At 46.8% G+C, this 13,072-nt stretch overlaps 1 protein-coding gene across 3 annotated transcripts in view; it reads right to left on the reverse strand.

The window, feature by feature from the left end:
• TMCC2 (transmembrane and coiled-coil domain family 2) overlaps positions 1–13,072 on the reverse strand; it is a 74,541-nt gene that overhangs the window by 43,961 nt on the left and 17,508 nt on the right. The gene's annotated exons all lie outside the window — the stretch shown is intronic.

Genomic DNA, 13,072 nt, shown 5'->3' on the forward strand with positions numbered 1-13,072 from the left:
CTTGCATTAAACTTTGAATAACTGATCCTTGCATCAACCAGGCATGATCCTTGCACCTTTGCTGCTATGACCATGCAACATACATAAATACTCACACACAATACACCATACCCACATGCCACATACAGACAGTCATTCCCACACACAAACCACACATACCAAGCACACGCAAGTCATGGGAACACACAGACCAAACACACCACACAAAAAGGGCCAGAGCCTCAGGTACTGTAACTCAGTATACCTCCACTGACATCAAAATGCACATACACAAACCACACACGCATATGCCATGTATACTCCATACCCAAAGGTAGCACACTCACACACTCCAACACACAAACCTTCAGCCAAATGCATCATACGCACACCCACCATGGTCATGTCACGCAAGTAAGTCTACACATCACAGACTGCTGGAGAAGCAAAGAGGTGGCAGACTGGGTAACACAGACCCTGACATAATTGGAGCCAACTCAGCAACCACAACCCATTAGCCTGACAGCTCCTAACCCAATTAAGCGATAGGTAGTGACATGGCAGCCCCCGCCAATTGACTCCATGTACATTTTTTCGGGGGGACAGCGGCATGTACAAACAGGGGGGCTGGTTCTCTGTAATGTGATGTTAAGCGGGTGCAGCTCTGTGCAGGAGATCCAGGGGCAAACGTCCACTCATCTCGCCCGCCCCCCTGCACCCTGACACACACCCAGTGACCACAGCACCGCTCCTGGGAAGCCTTCCCCGACCTCCAGTCTTCAGAGGGCCTGACCTGCCTTGTGCACTAACTATCTGCCCCAGGCTGACCACTGTAACTGAATCAAAATCCTGAGCAGCTAAGTTCTGGCCTCCAACGTGGCCTCTTCACACTATTCCAGCCACACAGAGGGGTTATAATAGCGCCCCAGGGCATATTCTGAGCGCAAGGGTGGCACTCCAAGGCACCCTTCTGTGCAGTCCCTGATGTTGGGGCATGCTGGGGTGGAGTGGGAGAAGGAGGGTGTGTGCCTGTAACACTCCCGGGGTTCTGGGAAGCAGAGCAGCCCACAGGAAGCCATGCAAGCCTGCTGTAGGATTGAATTGATCTAACATAGGCTGGGGGCCATCTCGGCCTTGCAACAGCCCAGAATTATGAAGGTGCACTTGTGGCATCCTTTGCCCTCTCCACCCCAGGCTGCACTGTGTCTCAGGAGAGGCGCAGCACAGAATCAGGGCTGGGCCAGTCCTTAAAGAAACCCAGCACAAGTGGCTGCATTGCCTCTGGTACAAACTCCCTGACTTCTGACCACATGTGGAACTTGAGATGGCTCCAAGGTGCAAAGTCTGTGTCTGCATCCAAACTACCCCATGTTCTAATGTGTTGGCATCTGGGGCTCGGTCTGAACTGGCTCTGTTTTGGAGACTAAATGCTCTAAGTATGGCCCTTGATGGGGACCATAAGAAGAAAGAAGGTGCAAATGAGGCACCCTGCTGGCTGATCAGCCCAGAGGAGAGTTGGCCAAGTGCTGGGTGGGACAGAGGATAAAAACGCTCGAACCCTCCACTGCTGCAAACTTGAGATCCTGGCTTGGCTCACTAGTGAAAAGAAGTCGTCCAGTTTCAACCTAGTGCCCAATGAGACATCCGTCCAAATCATAAAGCCAACACAATGGCCCAAAGCAGAAAAAGGAAGTAGAACATGCAGCCACTGTCAGTCAGAGCAACTGAAGTTTTAAGCCACCCACAGCCAGTCAAACAAATCTACATCAAACGCAAGGAAGTCAAATGCAATCGCTTGAAATCTGAATTAGTCACAAGATGCTCATGACTATATCAATCGCGTCCGCATTCCAGGAGAAAAGAGCTTCACAGAAGAGGTGGGGGACTCGGTTAGCCACTGAACTGAATTGTAAAGTGGCAGATAAAGATTCTCACTACCTGACTGGCAGATAAAAATGCAAGTGCCACGTGTTGTCTTGCAATAGCATGTAGAATCTGTGGAATTCTCAGTGCAGTGGGAAATAGCCATACATCAGAAGTTGTTTGCAATCATCTAGCCAGAGAGCAAGTGTTCCCTGGCTCATTCCATAATTATCCCGCTCTTAATACTCACCTGCTTTTCTAGACTACACAAAACAATAGAAAATGTAGAGTAGGCAAAGCATCCTGGGAGGAGGACTAGAGAAGCTGCTCTCAGGTCCTTTTCATCTGATTTCAGGAATTCATAATAGAAAACAAAGGTTTGCTCTAATTTTAAGATATTAATTTACCAGGGACTGGAGGCTCAAATGTCAGATAATGAATTACATTATGAGCCTGTCAGCTCCAGGTTGATGGTTTTGAATGCAGATCATGTCAACACTGATTAAAACTTGTTGCCACCTGAAGGCTGTTTGATGGTCTCAATCCAGTTCTTAGGAGACAAAGATCAGTGTCATAAACCTGGCCTCCGATGCAGATAAATATTATCCAGTTTTACAGAGGGTTATAATGAGGCACAGAGAGGGTAAGTGACTTGATTAACATCACACGGCACATCAGAGTCAGAAATAGAACCCAAGAGGCCTGAATCCCAGTTCTTTGTCCTAACCACGAGAGTTCCACCCTACCAGTCCACCTGGGTAGCACGCATCCCACTCCTGTTGGCTTCAGGGGCTAGGATGGGGCTTATTTACCACTTGTGTAACATGGATCTAGATCCTCTGAGAACATAGCTGAATATCAGCTTAGCCCAGACAACTGTTTCTTTACAGCGGACTTAGTAGAATTTGTGGAATTTCAGAAAATAATTTTCAGAAAATACTGTCACCAGTAGAGGGGGTTCTGGGTCAAAAGAGGCAGGCCTCAGGGAAATAGGCAGAGAGATCTTTAAAACAGAAGTGCCTTAAATTAAGTTTGGTAAGGCGGGCAGCGGGCTGCAGGGACCTAATTAAAAAAATGTCCATGGCTGCTCAGAGAACACTTGCTAAGGCTAAGCAATTATGTAAAAGATAAATACAGCTCTTATACTTAAGCTGTTATGCAATGAACTCAAAATTTAATACAAAATGCCTGGGTGAAAAGTTTATTCTTATTAATGCTGCATGTTAACATAGCAATCTGCTTTTAACAACACAGCTGGGGTTGGGGTCAGCCACCACTACCCATGTGGACGCATGCCAGGCCTGATTCAGAAAGCAAATCGGAGCTCAGCACACAGACAGCTTGCAGGATTCATCTTGTTGGTGCCACTGGGAGTTGCACAAGCTTCTCAGGAGCAGAACAAACACCTGCATTTGGAAGTGACAGGTCACTTTGCTTCTTGGTGCCTCGGTTTCCCCATGTGCAAAATGGAGACAATACTGACCTGCCTGCCATGGAGGTGCAGGGAAAACTAATTATTATTATTATTGCAGTAACACCTATGGACCACAGTCAGGGACCCAATCCCCATTGTACTGAGCACCATACGAACAAGTAACACAAAGGCCTCTTTGCCCCCCAATTGTTTGCAGATTTACACAATACACAACAGGAACCAATCAAACAAAGCCCTTAGGGCCAGATTTTAGAGGTATGTAGGCTCCTAAAGATGCAGAGAAGAGCTTTGGTGCATTGGCGCCTAACACCCACTGGAATCAATAGGAACCAATGGGAGTTGGGTGCCTGGAGCTTTGGAAAATCCCATTAGGTGCCTATCTCCATCTTTAGGCACCTGAATACCTTTAAAAATCTGGCCCTTAAGCACAGGCTTCAATTTAAGTGCATGAGCAGTACAATTGCCCCTGGCAGGCAGATCATATTATCACCCCCATTTTGCACAGGGAGAACGAGAAGAACTGACAAGTGAAGGGACTTACTTCAATGGAACAACGTGTGCTCAACGTTAAACGTGCTCAGGTGCTTTTCTGGATCAGGACCAATATGAATAAACCAACACACAGGGCATGGGGAGAAAGCAAGGTGAGACTAGAGCCAAAGGCATGTGCAGAAATTGGTAGTCACCCCAGCCTCAGCAGTTACAGGTGGTCACCTGCTAAAGTAATGCCATAAACTAGGGTTTGTCAAGCAGCCTGGAGACAAAGGCATTAACCACTGCCCTTAGTTTCCATCAAGAAACAGGTTCGGCACCATCAAGAAATAATAATAAATACTAGCCACTATTTTAACGAATCCCATAAACGTACATGGTACAAGATCAGCATGGAACACTGGACGGCGTCAGTGAGAACAGCAGTACGGTCACAGCCCCCAGTTACGGCTGCAGCCCGCATTTTGTCGAGTCTAATGTTCCTGAGTACACACCACACTCATTCCATCCTTCACCCCATTTTCATGCCCTTTCTGTACTAAAAGAAAAACCCCGCTCTTTGGTCAGAAATTACCTAGAGTTAGAACCTCAGCTGCAGCAGGCATGTTCAGTGAGGCAAAGGTGGCTTAAAGTCACTCTTAAATATTATTTTTATTTGTATTACCGTCGTGCAAAGGGTCCTCAGTCGTGCACTAGGACCCCCCGGTCCTAGGCACCGTACAAACAGAGAACAAAAAGATGGTTTCTACCTCCAAAGAGTTTACAATATAAAGTCATCTTTGCATACCCCAATCCTGGGCCAGGTATGGACTCACAGTCCCCACAGTAATTTACAGCATCCAGTACCACAGACTGCACCCAGGATCTGAAATTCCAGCCAGGGTCTTTCTGCCTCTTATGTTATCCCTGGTATTATTCTTATTTGTATTCCAGTCGTGCCTGAATCAGCACTGAGATCAGCACCACATTACACTATGCGCTGTACCAGTGCATATAGGGCTGAGAGACAGTCTCGGACCTAAAGAATTTACAATCTAAATAGACAAGGCAGATTAAGAGTGGGAGGAGAAACGGAGGCACCGAGAGTGGATATGACTGGCCTGTGGGCACACAGCATGTCACTGACACAGCTGGGAATAGAATCCAACTATTCTGAGCCCCAGTTGCATCCCCTATCCGCTGCCTCTCTCTGTAGTGAAGATTTGGCAATTGGCACCTCGCTGAAAATGGTATTGAAGATGTATGAGCCAGAACAGAATGCATCTTGTTCACCTGCAGCTGTACAGGCAACTGCACGACTCATATTAATGAACAGTTTGTTTGTGTGAGCAGAGAAAGCGGATCTGAGTCAGAGAGACTAAGAAGCAGAGATGTTGAGTAAGACAAGGCAATTTTTACAGAGTCACATGATTTTAACCGCATCTGAATGCACCAAACTTTCCCTAACCACAGAACGTGCTACTAAAAATCAAAACAAAACATTCAGAACAAACTGGCAGAGGTGGAAACTCCCTGTGACTCAGAAATAACTGAGCGACTGCTTGAACCATTTCCATCAGACAATACTAGTAGCATTACAAGACACAGAGTGTAGGAATGCTAAAGAGACAATTACCTCTGAGTTCAATCTTGCTCTAAATTGTATCAGTATACTGCACAAGTTGGTCCTGTGTGTCTCTTTGCCCTGTCTGTAAAAACAGGGATAATAATACTGCCCTATTGTAATGATTAATGAATGAATGTGTGAAATTTGCCCATGTGCAGAGGGAAAACCACAAGGCCGACGTACCACTTAAGACCTCATATCAGAGCTCAAGTGGGAATTAAGTGGCTCTCTGCACAGGAATGAATTTCATCCAAATGTCTGTAAGGTGCTTACATACAATCTTCTACAAGCTGGGAAAGCGGTTTCATTGTCTTAACTCTCCCTAGCACATTTGATCGGGGGTTTTCACTCCAGGAAGTGGAAGTTCGGGTTATTTTAAAAAGTAGGATTGTTGAGGGGCTTCCTAGTCATAGGAAGTGGGGATTTTTTAGCCTGCAAAGTGTGGTTTTACTATTGATTTTCAGCAGTCTGGGAGCGCAAAACATTTTAATCATACCGAGCGACTCTCACCTGCATGTGACTCCCGCAGTCTGAATGGCTACTGGCTTTGCACGGATTTATAGCCCTAACAAAGGGACAGCTGTTTGGCAGAAACCCAGCAAGGCAGGCATCCTCTACAGTAATCTTCCTGGCTCCCAGACACCAGCCGGTGCATTCTCTCAGGCCACAGCCATTAGTTTAATTACAGTTAGAAATCTACACTGCTGAAATGCACGGCTAGATGCCCCATGGCTTTAGAGCAAAGAAGCACCTTTCTGAGTAACACTGAAAAGAGGGAGGGGAGGGAGGAGAGGCTAGATACAGGGCAAGATAATTTATGGTCGTGTGTGTCATGGACTCTGACATGATGAGAAATTCCCTTTTCTTGGTACTTTTCTGTGGATGCTAAAGGTTTTCTCGTTCCGTCCTTCTTTCTCCTCCCTCCCAAAGGGTGAACCAGGGTGTCAAAGGAGCAAAGGGCAGTATTTCTGCACGCTATACTTAGCATCACTGAGCCCAGCTCTCCCCTGCACGGCAGCTTGTGCAGGCATTTACCCTTGTGCAGAGTGGGTGTCAAATGCTCCCATTTGGATATTTTATCCCCACTCTGCAGAGACATAAATGCTGACTCCAGAAGAGAGGTAGGAAAGAATCAGGCTCTGTAGTCAGACCTTGACCCTCCAGCTCCATGTGCTCCCGTTTCAATACAGATATTCACCCTTTATTATTATTTGTTTTGTGGTAACACATAAGGAGCACCAGTCATGGACCATGACCCCATTGTGCTATACAAACACAGAGCAAAAAGACAGTCCATGCTCCAAAGAGTTCTGGTTTTCTTCCCCTTCAGCCAAACCTTCCCCTATTAATGGCACCCCCAGGAGACCAAAAGTTTTGGAGAGTTTTCTTTACAGCCCAGCAGGCATATGCCTGTTTGGAGAAGCATGTGTCAGTAATGGGGGCAGGGCAAAGAAAGAAAGAGGAGCTCCGAACTCAGGAGCCCTGGCTGGCAGAGTCGGGACAGGGAGTTGGTACTGAGATCATTCTGACCGCTCTGCCATTTGTGTGTTTGTACTGTGGGAGTGCATGTGCGTATACTCATGTGTGCGTAAGTATTTTAAGCACATGAAAGGGTAAGTGCATGTGAGTATGTGTGTGTGTGGGTGCATCAATTAATGTGTAAATGTACTTAAATGTATACGGGGGGGGGCAGGGTGTGAGGATGTATATGTAAAGATACACGTTCATGCATATGTATTTATTAACCCTTTCACTACTGCTGGACCACTCATGTGTCTCGATTGCAGTTTTCATTCAGACTCCATCCATCTGAGCAGCACATCGGATTGCACCATGCACCACACCAGGGAGGAGCCGCCAATTTCCTGCCTGTACATAAACTGCCACCTAGCATGAAAGGGGTCACTAAAAAATAGACCCTGGATTAATTCCAAACAGGAGGCTTTATTTTTTCCCAAGGCTATGGACAAATAATTCGTGAGAGAGTTAATATTACAGAGCACTTGTCTTCCTAGAACACGCTTATTGTTCCCATTGCCCTAAGAAGGCCTCTCCGCCACAATATCACCTCTAATCTTACTTTTCTTTATCTCTTGTGCCTTTAATTATTCATCTGCCCTTTTTGTGCTCGTTTATGCAGCCTTATCAGCTGACATGAGCCCTGCTTTGTTTTCAAGTTCTGATATGTCAGTCTGAACTACCTGGTACGAAACTCTTGTGACAAGCAAACAGGGGTCAATGAGGCTGGGTGCTGCAGAAAAGGCCAATCCTAGACCATAAAAAAGGCCAGAACAAAGCAAAGCAAAACACATAACACAAGGGGCCAGAACAGATTCCCATGTCCAGTAAGTTCCTTTTTTACACTGCTCGAGCACTGCAAAGGGAGCCTTCAGGGGGGAGTGAATTTACGCACTACACTTGTTTGAAGGCGAGTGTGTATGTATACAGGTCTGTGTGCTTCTAAGAGCATGTCTGTGCCTGAGCAACTGTGTGAACAAGGGCTCGTGAGTATTATGTGAGTGTTTCCGTGTGTATTTGTAAGATGGTGTGTATGACCTGTGTGTGTCTGCGAGGTTGTGTCTCCATCTCTCAGTGTGTATGTGTGTGTTTTTTAATTTGTGTGCGCAACTCTGTGTGCATCAGTGTGTGTTTGTGTCTGTGTGTAACTGTGTCCAGGTCTATTCATGTATGACTCTGTGTATATATGTGTGTGTGTGTATGTGTATATATGTGTGCGTTCCTAGAGCTTTAATTTCTGTAGCAGCTCAAAGTATGTACATAGAAAAAGCCAAATGCAGACAGCAAAAAAAAAAAAAAAAAAAATTCTGTTGTTTTTGTTTCCATTGCCTCATCGGGCAACGAAAGGGTCCAGGTCATATTTCATTCCTCAGAGATTCAGTATAACATATAGAGAGAAATTCATTTCAGGCACCAAAGGAACAACCATAGGCCAGTCCTGCCGAAATTCATCTGTCCTGCTACCCTGGATCCCTTTCTTCTGATTGTACAAATCAGGTTGCCAGGAGGTTGCTGCATGGTATCAGCTTGGAACAGGAGGCTGTCACCTGGACCCGCAATCTCCCATTTGAGCCGACAAAGCTGTATCGGCATCCATCAGCAAAGAGAGCCGGGCCACAAAAATGAACAGAACACTGAGGATTGGGACCAGGGAACTAGTTTTTCCTCTTTGGGGTCCTGCCAGGCCATTGCTGATGTGAGTGCAAGGATCTGTTGTCACGACTTTTTCTATTTCTCGCTGTGAAATTACCTATGGATTTTGTTGCTTGCTGTAAGACAAGGACCACTCTGCACAGAGCTAGGCAGAGTGTAAATGGCTCACACTGAGCCTAATGCACATTCACCTGGCCACTCCAGCCCTGTCCTGCCCCGCCTCACCCCACCGCTTGGCCAGTGCACCTGGAGCCTGACCTGCAGCACCCCTACTAGTTCACCCCCGGAACCTCATCCCAGCATACAGCAACCCTTGTTAGTCCAGCCCGGAACCCCAAAGCACCACAGCCCGGACCTGCCACCTACCCGATGCACCTGAATCCAGACCTGTATCACCATCACCCCTTTGCTATTCCAGGCCTCTCCACCTCCTCAGCTCTGTCCACACACTTCAGTCTCCATCTGCAGCCATTCCTACTCTTCCAGACCTGGGACCCTCACCTCACCTCACCTCTGCCTGGCAGCAGCCTATGTTTCGAATCCTGGCCCACCCCCCACAGCTCTGCCAATTCACTCCAATCCTGACCATCTTTTCTTCCTCTAGGTCTGACCCCAGCCTATTCACATACCCAGCACTGCCCAAGTATCTCAACCCAGGGCTGCTATTCGAGGTCCCAGCTGTTCCTGAGGCCAAACAGTGTTGCCCACTCTTGCGATTTTTGGTCTTTTTCTTAAAGTCCCAGCTCCTGGAGTCATGTTATCCCATGAGAATCTCAGCTTTCATCTAAAGCAAAAATAAGTTTCCAGCCCTCATGACTGCAGAGAAAAGCTTGAACATAGGAACTCTAAAGGCTCAAAACCCAGAAGGCAAATCAAAAGAACCCAAACTATATTATTTTTAAGCCATGTTCCTGATTTTTGAGGGGCAGACTAGTGAGTTTTGGGGTTGGCGATGCTGCTGTGTGAGCGAGTGGCATTTCAGTCATGTCTGCCGATTGTGCAGCTGAGACCTCCAAAATCATGACATGAGAGCTCCTGAATCCGCTTTGAACCACAGACCCCAGAGTGACAGTTTGGTGCACTGGGCAACTGCGCCTGAGAATGAAGTGAACAATAAACTCATCTTCTCCTCCCAGTCCCTCTGAGGCAACAGAGCTGAAAGCTGCTCCCAAGTAACGAGCATGTGTCTTTTCCCTCACCGGCTGCACTTTGTCCTCAGAGTGCTGTGCAGCTGTGTTAATCTGCACTGTTTCATAATTAAGACGGCTAAATGCTAGATGGAAAGATCATCCTCTCTATTAGCTATGTGCAAAGCAATTTAAAAATCACTTTGGACAGTCCCAATTTGCAGCCACTTACCCTGTCTGCATACTTCTGTTGGCTGTGTTTATTGCTGATCCAGGATGAAAGCCTTCAGAAAATCTCGGCTAACAGGTGCCTGAGGTCTGGAGGTAGGAGACTCAACCCCCTACCCTGTGTGCTTGATCCTATACCATGTAGGCAGGAAATACTTCATGCACTGTGCTGAACAGGCCAGGGGAGGGTGGGGGACCTGGATCTCGCATTAATGAGATGCTGCCACAGGAGCAGGAGAGAGGCCTGAGATAGGGGCATGGCGCTTAGCGCCCATTAAGCAGGACATGGGTCCCATATGAGACACATCCAGGCCCACGCCCCCTTTTTAAACCTTTCCAAGTAAGAGAGTGGGCATGCAAGGGACGGGCATGCTCAATGCACTGTGCTACACATCGCACACAACCTTACATAGCCTCTGCTCATGCACAACACCACCCTGCATTCCCTGCTGAGCCTGGTGCTAAGACTTCCGGGATCAAGGCCTTTATGCAACACCAAGGATGTAAGGTCTTTGGGGGTCGCTGGATTGATTTATTAACTGTGCGCCCCATTCAGTAGCTCATGCCAAGCTGGCTGCATCGTAATAACAAACAACTAATAATAAAAGAAAGAAAGAAAATAAAAAAAAAACCTCATGACACCATGAGGGCTAACGATGGAAAGGATCTGAAGGACGTGACACAACAGAGAAATGGAAATGATCATTAGCTGGCCCTATAGCACTTTCCACTCCTCCCCTGCATGCCTGGCTGCTGGGATGGAACATGGTCCATTTCCCCTTTCTCCCCACTCCTCCTGGATGCTTGTGGGGGCAGAGTGGAGTGGCAGGGGTTCCAATGCATCTGCTCAGCTCTATCCTGCCAAATGCTAATTTTTTCAGTAGGAAGCAGTCTCATGATAAGTAAGTTCCTTGGGACAGAGATTTCTGGTACAGTGCCCAGCACAGTGTGGCCCCAATCCTGACTGTGGTCTCTGGGTCCTGCTATGATAATAAAAAAAATCTGTGCTCTCTCTCTTTCTCTGTCTGGGACCCAGAATTTCATCTTTAAAACAACTGGCTATAAATGCAGCCCTTGCTTATCCCAATCTCTTCCAGGCAAATAAACAAGCTGGCGTCCTTGATGTCTTTCCAAGCTCGGACACATTGTAGGAAGAGCCAGTGGTTCTCCAGGTCTTCTGCACCAGGCAGACACAGCTGTTTGTTTACAGTGAGAGAGAGGGAAAGTGAAGATTAAATGCAGGCGTCAGGACTTCCAGGTTTTGTTCCCAGTTCTGGAGCAGATGTGATGTCTGATAGTTACAGCAGGGAATGGAGTCAGCCAGGATTCCTGGATCTTATACCTTAGTGTGGGAGACAGTGTGATCAGGAGATCACAGGAGATCAGGAGCCAGGATTCCTGGGTTCTGTTGTCAGCTCTGGGAGGGATGTGTTTCTGGTAGGTAGGGCTCAGGAATGGGAGTGAGGATCCACGGATTTGTCAAGAACAAATCACGCCAAACCAAACGAATTTCCTGCTTTGACGAGGTTACTGGCCTAGTGGCAAAGGGAGAAGCAGTAGATTCTGATTTTGACGCAGTCGCAACATGACTTTCTCATAAGCAAACTAGAGGAATGTGATGTGGATGAAATTACCATAAGGTGGGTGCAAAACTGGCGGAAAGATTGTACTGAAAGAGTAGTTATCAATGGTTTGCCCTCAAACCAGGAGGATGTATATAATGGGGTCCAGCAGGGGTATGTCCTGAGTCCAGTGCTATTCAAAATTTTCATTGAGGAGTTGGATAATGGAGGGGAGAGTATGCTTATAAAATCTGTGGATGATACCACGCTGGGAGAAGTTGCAAGCACTTTGGAGTACAGGATTAGAATTTTAAACAACCTCGACAAATTGAAGAATTGGTCTGAAATCAACAAAAAGAAATTCAAGAAAATTAAGTGCAAAGTACTGCCCTTAGGAAGGAAAAATCAAAAGCACAATATCAAAACGGGACTAGCTGGTTAGGTAGTAGGATTGCTGAAAGGGATCTGGGGCTTTTAGTGGATCACAACTTGAACATGAGTCAACAATGTAATGTACTTGGTAAAAAGGTTATTATTTTTAGTGTATTAGCAGGGGTGTTGTACAAAAGACACAGGAGGTATCTGTCCTTCTCTGTTCACCATGGGTGAGCCTCAGCTGGAATACTGTGTACAGTTCTGGGCACCACACTTTAGGGAAGATGTGGACAAACTGGAGACGGTCCAGAGGAGAGCCACAAAAATGAAAATCTGACCTATGAGGAAAGGTTAAAAGAAACTGGGCACGTATAACCTTGAGCAAAGAAGACTGAGGGGGGAACCTGATAACACTCTTCAAATAGGTTAAGGGCTGTTACAAAGAGGAGGGTGAACAAGTGTTCTCCATGGCCACTGAAGGTAGCACAAGAAGTAATGGGCTTACTCTGCAGCAGGGGAGATTTAGGTTAGTTATTGGGAAATACTTTCTAACTATAAGGATTGCCCAATTTATGACCTACGGATGAAAAGCGCTGTGTAAGAGGTAGGTATTATTATGGTACGGGGCACTGCAAACACACAGAGTGAGATAGAGTCCCACCGCAACGAGTTTACAACCTAAAGAGACAACAGATAGGAGGGGAAACTGAGGCACAGAGAGGCAATGTGACTGCCCAGGTCACAGGTGGAGCTGGGAATAGTGCCCCAGTCTTCTGACACCCAGTCCAGTGCTCTACTGCATAGTCCATACTGTTCTTAATCATTGGGCTATAACCCATCATCGCAGCTGTTTAATTCCTCTCCTCTATCATGAGGGTATCTCCTCCTACTGGAGGGGAATGGACTGGATGATTTAACAGGCATTCTCCATTTACGATCCTATGGTAAATAACTGTATCTTTGACTCTGCTTCCCCCTGCCTGCCGCAGCTACTTTATAGGAAAACTTTAATCACGGAACAACGGGCAGCGTGTTAGAAAAAGCCATGGGGACAGATGGCTTAGCAGTCAAGTGACATGGCACTCCTTGGGTGAAACGACCACGCAGTCCATTGTTCTCATAGCAGTTTGGGTCTCAAAAGCTGCTAAAGTCCTTATGCAGGATTTATACAGCTCTCCGCAAGATCCCCTTCTCTCTCCCACAAATCCCCTTCCCGGGAATATGCAACGGCACA

The sequence above is a fragment of the Lepidochelys olivacea genome, assembly GCF_965140295.1.
Source record: "Lepidochelys olivacea isolate rLepOli2 genome assembly, chromosome: 21".
Lineage (NCBI taxonomy): Eukaryota > Metazoa > Chordata > Testudines > Cheloniidae > Lepidochelys > Lepidochelys olivacea.